This window comes from Chenopodium album, chromosome 9, assembly GCF_948465745.1.
Source record: "Chenopodium album chromosome 9, dcCheAlbu1.1, whole genome shotgun sequence".
NCBI lineage: Eukaryota > Viridiplantae > Streptophyta > Magnoliopsida > Caryophyllales > Amaranthaceae > Chenopodium > Chenopodium album.
In genome coordinates, this window is record NC_137842.1 from 62349812 (window position 1) to 62360202 (window position 10391).

At 33.6% G+C, this 10391-nt stretch overlaps 1 long non-coding RNA gene across 1 annotated transcript; it reads left to right on the forward strand.

Annotated features, from left to right (window-relative positions):
• The first annotated feature begins 978 nt into the window (after positions 1–978).
• LOC145560075 (uncharacterized) lies at positions 979–8234 on the forward strand. The gene is made up of 5 exons (XR_014093080.1): positions 979–1093; positions 1385–2587; positions 5098–5186; positions 7718–7801; positions 7991–8234. It is a non-coding gene; the product is annotated as an uncharacterized LOC145560075 (long non-coding RNA).
• The last annotated feature ends 2157 nt before the right edge of the window (positions 8235–10391 follow it).

A 10391-nucleotide genomic window follows, 5' to 3' on the forward strand; every position in this document is an offset into this window, starting at 1 on the left:
AACATCATGTCTTCTTCCTTCATTCTTTCTTCCTTCTTCCTCCTCCATATCCCAACAACAATAGCGGATACAACCCATTAGCACATCAAATACCAAACTCAACACCATAATATACCTCAAACCCAATACCAGTATACCACCATTTTAACGGCGAAATAACAAAAACCCTAAGAAAAATGACAAATTTGAGGATATGGTTAACCCGAAAGAAAGGTATTTATCATTTGCTTGTGAGTTTTCCATCTTCCATTGATTTCAAGTTCCATTGTTGTAGAAGTGAAGATTCCTCAACTTCCATTGTTTAAAAGACAACATGATATACCGTGGAATAATTGTCCACCGATTTGCACTAACGCTTTTCCTCTCAACGAAACCGCCCTCTACTTCACTACTTGTGGCTACCTAAAAGTGAAATCCCCTTCAGCTGCCAAATCCAAATCCATAATTCAACGTATTGGCATTTCCTAAGACGTTAACTCCCCCAATCTCCGGCTTCTTAAATTTGAGTAGCCCCACAGCCAGAGATTCTTGTCGAAATAGTTGCCAAGGTAGTGCAACTCAAACTTTTTAAGTTTTTGTGGTAGTTTTTCACAAAAAATAAAATTAAATGGTAATTGTTTTCAAAACGCGTCATTTAAATAGTACTCCCTCCGTTTTTAAATACTTGCTCCATTTCTATTTTTTGCACTATTCATTTGTCCTACTTTGACTAATGTTTGTGATTTATACATAGTAAAAAATATAGTCGTGTGGGTACTTGTTGGAATCATCTCAATGAATAAATTATTATTAGTGAGCAAAGATTAGCATCGGTATACGTGTCCAACAGAAATGGAGCAAGTATTTGGGAGTATTTTTTTTTGCAAAATATTCAATTGTTAAATTTAACTCACTGCGGGAAGATTCTGTTAAGAAAACAGAGGGAATAAGTTTTATTGAAACAGTTAGAATTAGAACTACACTACTTTTATTATCATTATTAATCTGATCATATATTTACACAAAAACATTGACGGGGCTGTCTCGTCGCCGACGAACATCGCCGGCCAATTTTGGGTGATGCAAGGCAGCTTCCGACAATCTTCCAACATTGGTAATCTTCTTCTTCATCTTGATTTTACTTCAATTTAGCTAATTCGAAATTGCATATCAACTTTTTTTCAATTTACTACTGTAAAACTGATTTAACTTAGAAATTAGGGTTCTTATTCTTTAAACAAAGAATTTATTTGCTTACACAATCAAATTCCAGTTTTCATTTCACTGAGCATTATGTTTTTCGAATCAAGTGGTTTAATTTTGTTGCTATATATTAAAACCCTAAAAACCCTAAACAAATTACTAACTATTTTTTTTTATAACATTGTTGCTTGTCTTGCATTAGGTTCAAGTTGTGAATTTAATGCTCGTAATTGGTCTAGTGAAACGACATTTTACGATTCTGGGTATTGACATTGTGACTTATTGGTTATTGGATTAATCTGATATTGTTTGTGTAATCATCATTATGGTTGGTTTATGAAGTTCTTGATCGAGTTTAGTGATGATGGAGATATTCATGTATGTTATACAGAACCGAGGATTATTGGCTGTTGTTTGTGTCGTTCGAATGCCATTGAATTTTTACCACAATATGGCATTACTGGGTTTAGTTTCCTTGATTAATATGTTGGCATGGTATCAGCAGAATTATGACGTGGTTAAGAATTGACGGGTTGAGGTGCTTTACTATTGGAAAGTATTGATTTTGGTGAATGCAGGGGTTAAAGGGGATATATGAAGTAGAGCAGCCACTGGTGGTAAGACTGGTGTGATTTTCTCTTTTTGGTTTACTTTATTTCCTCCGTAAAGTGAGATCTTTGTGATGGATAAGATACTCAAATCCTATAATCAATCTCAGAATTTTTAAATTAAAATGAAGGATTTTCTCTCCACTGCTGTTTGGTTTGAACGAAGTTCTGCAGCAGCTATCCTGTTTCAAGATTCTCGTTTTAAAATCCTTTCGATATTGTTGTTTTTATAAACGTTTTGTTAAGGTTGACAATTGTGATGAGTTCCCTGGACATGTTGATTCCCAAGATCTTCAGATGGACTGATGGAATATGTTATTTGCCTGCTAGTTCATCCTGGGCCTTTGATGAGTTCCCTGGACATGCTCTATCAACAAACCTACTGGAAGTAGTAACTCTATTGTAGTGCTAGACTATTTCTCTGAGAGGACGCGTTGACATCAGTACAATGCTTACAAGATGACCAGCAGCCACGCCTTTTGATGGTATTGGGAGACTTTAAAGTTTCGATTTCAAATGGTTGGTAACAACTTTGTTTAAGACTACTGAACTGGCTTGGTGAATGTGGGCTGTCAATAGCTGCTTTATTGGTGGCTCCCTGATAAGTTAATGAAATTTTCATGTTGAGAAGCAATGGTATCCTGTAGGTGCTTGGTCTTGGTTGAGTTTAAAACTGAATAAGCGACAAGGGTATACACCAGTGCTTGTAATTTTGAGAAAGTTAAGCATCAATGACAAGAAGAATTGATCTTGCAATCCTCTCATGATTGTCATGCTTACCTGCGTCATTGGTGCAGGTAATCTCAGTCCCGTGGAGAATTATTCTATTTCTCAGCTCTCTATTGTATTGACTTTAATGTCAGAATTTATAATTACTTGTATGAATCTTGCAATACTTTCGTATTTTCCTTTTTTGGTTTGGTTCAAATTTTGTTAGGAAATAACACTTGATGTGAAAATTGCAGTATTCGTTGCAAACTTGTTGACACCTTTTCTATGTTAACCCTTACAACAATTTAATCATTATTTATAGATTTGCCTGTTTATTATGAAAATAGCTAAACTCTCATGCTAGGTAGTGCTTAGTAGCCTGTTTTGTTTTCTCTGACTTGTTATTATTAATGTCTTAGCTCATACTCTTCACAGACAGATCACATTTCTTGACAGGATTTTCTGATAATAGGAATCTTTTTGTTACTGAACAATCGTCGTCTTTTATGTTTTTATGCTGCTTCAATGCAGTGTTATTGTGATGAAGAAAGAACCTATTTAGACTTTAATTACACTAATTAGGATGCTTAATTAAATCTTTAACTTTGTCAGAAATTTCTGTGCTGGAATTCTCACTTTTTTTTTGGAAGATCAAACTTAATATCACTGGTGTTAGTCAATATTATAGTAGGATTGTGATTAGACAAATTTGGTGCAAAATAGTGTGCCATTTGAAATTTTCATACATTTTGTTGCTCTACATAGAAACATGTCAAACTATGGTGAGTTGGTGAATGTTTTATGTGTTGACGTGTCCCTTCTGGGAATGTGAATGGATTAAGTGATTAACAAACGACTATTAGTTTTGGACAATAGAAATTAAGTTTACTTTAGAGATATAAGTATGAGACTCTGTAATCTGACATCCTACAATATGATGGTTGGTTTCTACTATAATTTGCCTCCAAGCGGTCTAGCAATCCAGACTGTAAGTCCTTAACTCAAAAACTTGTTCTCATATTTGCATATTACCTATATTTGAATCTCCCATGCTGATGGTCAGTGGATGCTCATGCTTGCTCACATGAGCTTTGGCTATTCTGATTTGTGCCTTGACTGATCATTTATAATTTAAGTTTCTGAATCATCAGGATTATTACTGGACACTCAATATCTATAGCTTCTATTATTTCTCCTCCTAGACTAAAATTTTTAAATGTTTGACTTATTTTCTCGTAGTACCCTTACACCTCTTCTGTTTTTTAGGTATGTACTCCCCAAAGATATATAATGAATAGCCTATGTGTTAGTCTTGAGCACTTAGGATTTTAGGAGTAAGAATTGTGACATCTTGAGATAAAAACAGGTGGTTGAATTATGCTCTTCATTCAGTAGTTGTGGGGAAAATACGCAATATATTGCAACTTCATTTGTTTTGTGCATCTATTTTCTTCTTTGACTTTCAAATGTATCGAATTTCTCTGAACATACATGTTTAATATCAAAATCCATGTTACCCAGGCCTAATATGATGTTGTGGCCTATAAAGAGTGTGAAAGGAGCCTTTGAGTTTAGGCCTCTAACTACATTTTACTAGAGTAGATAAAGAGGAAGTTAGCTGGAACCAGTGTGGCCTGGAACTGATTGCTATTATGGAATGTAGAGCACTAGCTAGGTCAAGTAACTAAGCAAATCAACTACTACTAAATTCTTTAAGAAAATCAAATTTTGCTGCCTAGTGGCCCTAGTCTGATGTGTATCAGTCCTGAATCTACTGATCCACAATTCAGATCAATGAATCAAGTTCAGAATTGCGGATAAGCAAATTTGGCAACCCCTAGGATTGTCCTGGGATTTTAGTTACACCAAGCTAGATAGACAGCAAGCGGCCTCATGACAGTCACCAAAGCAAAAAAAGAAAGACAAGGAATCACTTGGGGCTAAGGCACCTTCAAAAATAAGTTGGTAGTTTAGTCACCTCCATGCCTACATTGCTCCTTCAAGGCTTGAATCACAATCTGTGCATCACCCTCCACTTCAACCTTTCTCCAGTCCATGAGTGATCTTTAGCCAAAGTTTCACCCAACTTAGATCTAATTATGAAAAACAAATTTGTTATCTGATTTTACAATATAGTTCAATAGGAATTATTTTTATTTGATTTTATACTGGGAACTGAGAACTGAGAACATAAATCTTTGAACTCTTAATATTTTCTAAAAAAGAAAAGGTCACTGATAAGCTCATAGAAATATTTTCACTGTGCAAATTTTGGTACCAGCTTTCAGAAATTGGTAGTTCATCAATTTGATCTATGCATTTCCACTTTTCCAAAACCCCAATATTAGCTTTTTAAAACTGAAAATTTAGTTTCACTTATTGCTGGTTTTAATTGCTTAATACGGAATATTAGTTTCTCTGCCTTCTGAAGCTAACTAAAACAATATGCAACTTTGTTCAAGCAGTTACATGTTTCAGTATATATAAGCTTAAGTTGGCAGTATTAACTTTTTTTGCCTCCTTTTTTTTTTTTTTTTTTTTTTTGGTGTTTTTGTGTTGAATTTTGCTAATTGATACCTTTCATTACCATGTACAGATATTAGGTTCTTGGCTAAAATTACAGCATATTCAATGTGCCAGAGTGCCAGACAGAGCTTAATTTTTTAATTCCCGTGCTTGTAAAAGGTTTGTCTTGTTCATAATTTTAATTGAACTTAATATTTCTACTACTACTTTTTCACATGCACCAACACAAGGGCACAATGAATAGGATTCTCATTCATGCTTAAACAGGCAATTTTTTACCGTCTGTTCAAATTACCTTTGCTGCATTTGTTTTTCACAAAAGATGGCTTTTGAGATGCCACGTTTGTTTTTCACCCAGAGATGGCTTGTGAGAGAAACGTAACTAATGGCTGGGCCACTAGGCTCTCCACTGTCGGGCTGTGATTCAAGTTCTGACCATTTGAACATTAAATTGTCTTTGGTTTCCATACGTGTAAAGATATGCATCTCATCCGTTCTATCCTATTGCTCTGATAAAATCCTTAAATTCTAGAACTATTGCTCATAATCCTGAGAAAATGTAGTGAGTGAAGGAAATTGCATGTGTTTTCTGTTGTGCAAGATGTCCTTTTGCAGCATTTGGTATATTCATTCCGTGCTTAATATCATGACTAGCACTAATGCTTGCAATCAGAAAATGGCATTTGATTATGGTTGCGTACAAAATATGGGCCTTCAGCAACTGGTATCTTTAGGCCCACCCTCCAATGTTTCCTAGCTGCTGGATGCTATAAATTGAAGCTTCAGCACTGTATCTGACCCACTATAATATTCAGTGTTCTGTAGTGTACTTACTGCATTTTACATGTTTGTATTCAATTTATTGCTTAGTGAGATTACTGAGATACACTTTACATGTTTATATAGTAATAATTACTTTGTAATCTAATAAGTTCTGGTATTAGGAGTTATTCATTGGAATATTGACTGAATTGGACTGTTAGTTGGGACTGGTAGATGATCTTTGCCTACTTGATCTTTATTAATTATGAGCATCGTGAAAACTAAAAAGCATGATCACTGCTGTGGAAACTCATATTCCCACAATGGAAAGATAAAGTAAAAATTTGGATTTGGTAAAAGATTGAAGGGCATTTCGTGTCCGAAACTATTGCTTGTTTTGCTACGCTTTCTGTGGAACACGGAATTTGCACTTTGAGCTTAATCTTAATAGATGTTGATTGTGATCAAAATTGTCACCTTAATTAGCTTACTTAACCGTAGTACAAGCATCAATACTTTCTTGAACCATTGTTTCTTTCACTGTCTTACGTTTTCCCCTTTTCTGGTGTCATGCTCTCAATGTTTATGTTTACATTCACCCTTTCTGAATTACATTAACATAACAACTTTTTTCCTTTCTTTGTCTCTGCTTGTTGCTCACAGTATTGTGTAATTTGTGTTGATGTTTGATTGGTATCATTGCATGTACAAACTTGATGAGTAGATTCGGAGTTAAAGAAATTGTGTTCTGATGAGACCTCTTTTAGGTACCTGTTGTGCTGCATATACTTGACTTAAGGCTTCTTATCAATATTTCCTTTGTATCCTTACTTGTCTTTAGCTAACATTCATATTGCTTTTTCACCATGTAGATATATAACTCTTTTTGAAACCTTATATTTTTCTTGTTAGGTTGGGGACTGTATCAAACTTATAGGTTTTTATGTTATTAATGTCGAGAGAAAGGGACTAAACATGTTCGAGTTTATAATTGGCTATGGAAGGGAAGTGGTGGGTTTGTGATTTTCTTCCTAATCATTTTAACATTAGGATATGTTTTCTTGATAGGGAAAGGAAAGTTTATACGTCTATTTCCATTCCTTTCCCTCTCCCCATATCTGTTTACTCACTGTTAGTCTAGGATTATGGAGAATACCACGGAAATCGTTCTGGCTGTGGCGAACGGATACGCAATGCCATTAATTAGTATTAATGTTATTAAGACCTTAATAACGTGTCGTAATGATCTAATGGACGAATGAAGTTTTGGTCCAGAACCATCCAATAATTATTCAAGGAATAGGGTTTTTTTGGAGCAGAGAGGAGGGTTGTTACTACTCCGTATTTGTTTCAATTAATATGAAGGGACAAATATAGGTTGAAGAATTTATTTCCTCTGAAACTTGAGCTATTGTGGCCTGTCATTGCATTCATGAATGAGTGACATATACATGTACGGACAATCATCAAAGCCATTGTTCCTATAAGCCCTTTTTCTTTTGTTAAATTGTGGTCACATTGTTTGTCTTTTATTTGCAGGGTCCCTAAATATCTCTTGCACATTTATTCCACATTCATAATCATCATTTTCATCATCTAAAGGCATATAATTAAGTTTGGTACGTGGGTAGTTTTTCATCTGCTTGTCCAAAACAACCATCATATCTTATTTTCAAGACATCAACTAATGACTGTTTGTTGAACCTCAATAACAAAGTTAGATTGTTTCTTGAAAGGAAAAGGAACTCAGGAAGTTTATTAAATATATGATCTTGCCAGTATCTTCATTAATTGCTTATAAGAATTACCGTCACGGCACTCATAATTAGTCCCAATTATTGTCATTAATTTTTTATTTTTGCTGGCTTCACTTATTGTCAAAACTGTGAGATCACCCCGGTAATCTTGAACTATAACAACTTTTGCAGGTAATATTTGCTAGGTTTGGGATGTCATGCATAGTCGCGGTAAGATCAAAAACCTTGAATATGTCCATGTTACCACTTTTGCAGGTAATGTTGCTAGGTTTGGGGCTGTCGTACACAGCTGCGCTAAGATCAATTACCTTTACAATACGACGGCAGTCGGTTGATGCCTGTTGCCATATTAATAATGCTTATTAGTTATTACAAATTGATATCTTGAGCATATGCTAATTGACCTTTTGTAATGTTTGGTACATTATGTTTCAAATTTGTTAGGTTTATCATTATGTGGAAGACTAAGGAGGAAGATGGTGAAAGGCTGAAAGCAAACAGAGACAGTTGGAAAGGAAGAGAGAGAAAGAAATAAAAATGTGCACCAACTTACTTCTTTTTCCATTAGATTAACATAAATCATATATGGCGGTTGTTACACTGATCATATTTTTGTATTCTTTGATAATTTCTATAGTTTTTGTATTTAATCAGATATTGATGATTTAATGTGATGGAGCTTTCGTTAGTTTATGTAATGTACTACTGAGTTCTGTGTACAATAAATATTGAAGGCGTGGGTCATACTCATTTGTCTGCCTTATTTCTAGTTTTTCTACATTTCATAAATTTACAACCACCTATTATTATTTCTCATTCTCCTCGTGGGTTTTGTTTTTTTTTATATTATGAATTTGATGTCTTTATCCTCAAAATAAAATTGTATGATGCCTAATATGTTAACGTGGATGACTTTGGACAGGTCGAGTTTAGGGTTTGGACTACTTATATCTTAAGTTCTTATTGAATTACCGTCATTATCTGAAATAAGTTATTGTTTACTCACATTACTTGTTCAAATTACATTACATCATCACTAGCTAGTTCTAATTGCATACATTATTGTAACAGAACATGTAATTAATATGACACGGATGGCTTTGATTAGGTAGACTTTAGGGTATGGATTACTTATATTTTTACTAATTATAAAATTATTATCATTATTTGAAATAAGTTATTGCATACTCACATTACTAGTTCAAATTACCAATTGGTTGTTGGTGTAGTGGTGATTGGGACTACACTTGATAGGGAGAACTCGTGTTCGATCCCTCGCAACAACAATCGGGAGGGGAGTGGAACCTAACCACCTAGAACTAATCCCCAAATTCAGATTAGCCCAAAGGGTGAACCGAGTGGAACACCAAAAAAAACATTGTTAGTTCAAATTACATTACTGAAATAAGACGAGTAATTAAAATGTGATGGAAGGATGGAATCCGATAATAATTTTCCATTAAGTTGGATAGAATAAGACATTTTTGATGTGTATCCTAAAATTTGCAATATATAACAAGATTCTAAGAGGAAAAAGAAAGAGGTGGGGTGAGGAGATGAGAGGGAAAGATCAAATGTATGACACGATGTTTAGTCATTATGATGGTAGACAATCCTTAAGAAAAGCATCTCTTACCCTCCAAAACAATAAGAAAAAAGAAAAGCATTTTCTACTCAAATAAATATTAGTACTAAACTACAACGAGTAGTTATTTTGTTGAAAATTGGTTAAATTGGGTACAACGTTACTCAATGAACTATAGACCTATAATGTTTGTGTACTATGTTGTCCGTGTAAACCTTTAAGAAGTAAGCTCTATACTCTTCATGAGTTGAAAATAAATTTGAGAACTTAATTAGAGGAGGTATATATATAGTTAAATTTATTCACATTTGAGTGATGAGTCGTCACTCATTGCTGCATCATAATTGTTATCAATGATTCTCTTCACTTCGGGTCTGTTCTCTTCAACTTAATTTTAGTTCAGTTCAGTTCAGCTCCAATCACTTCAGTTTAGTTCAGCTTCTAATTTCCTTCTCTCATAAACAATTCATTTCATCTCTATTCAATTCAGTTCAGCTCCAATCAATTCAGTTCAATTCAGTTCAGTAAATCAGAACAGGTCATTCATCTCATATTGCTTGCGACACTAGCTTTTGTATAATTAACATGGAATACTACACTTAATCAAATATTCTAAATTAAATTATTTCAAACCTAAAATATTATTTCAACTCTTTAATAATTATCTTTAAATGGAATATTAGATTTTTTTTTTCAAAAGTAATAATAATACACGCATCATTAATTTGATACTCCATTTTTAAATATTTTCAACACATTTAATCATCCCAACTACTCTGTTTTTTTTTTTTCTTCTTCTCAATTTTAGTTTTAATAATTTTTCTCTTATTATATCATTTCTCTTATACACATTGAAATTCGTTTATTCTATGTACACCAGTTGTTTAGACAAATTAATTGTGGAAAAAAAAATTGTTACTATTTATATTGTGCATTACATGGGCACTAATCTAGTGATAAATAAATCAATGACCTAAGTTGCACGTAAACTTTGTAAACTCTTGATTTAATGAGGTAACAAGTAATGTTAATTAATGCTTACATGTTAGAACAAGTAAACTAGTAAAGTTAGCAATAAATCTACACCAAAACTTTATTTGTTGCCCTATCTTTTTCCTTTTACATACAAAGGTCAATAACGATTCCTTTTACTTGTGTGACGACATGTAAAAAAGGTTTAAAGATTTGTACAACTAGTATGAACTATGAATTGAAGTATCTCAGTTTCATTTCTTTAGATTTACTAAAATAGACGTCATA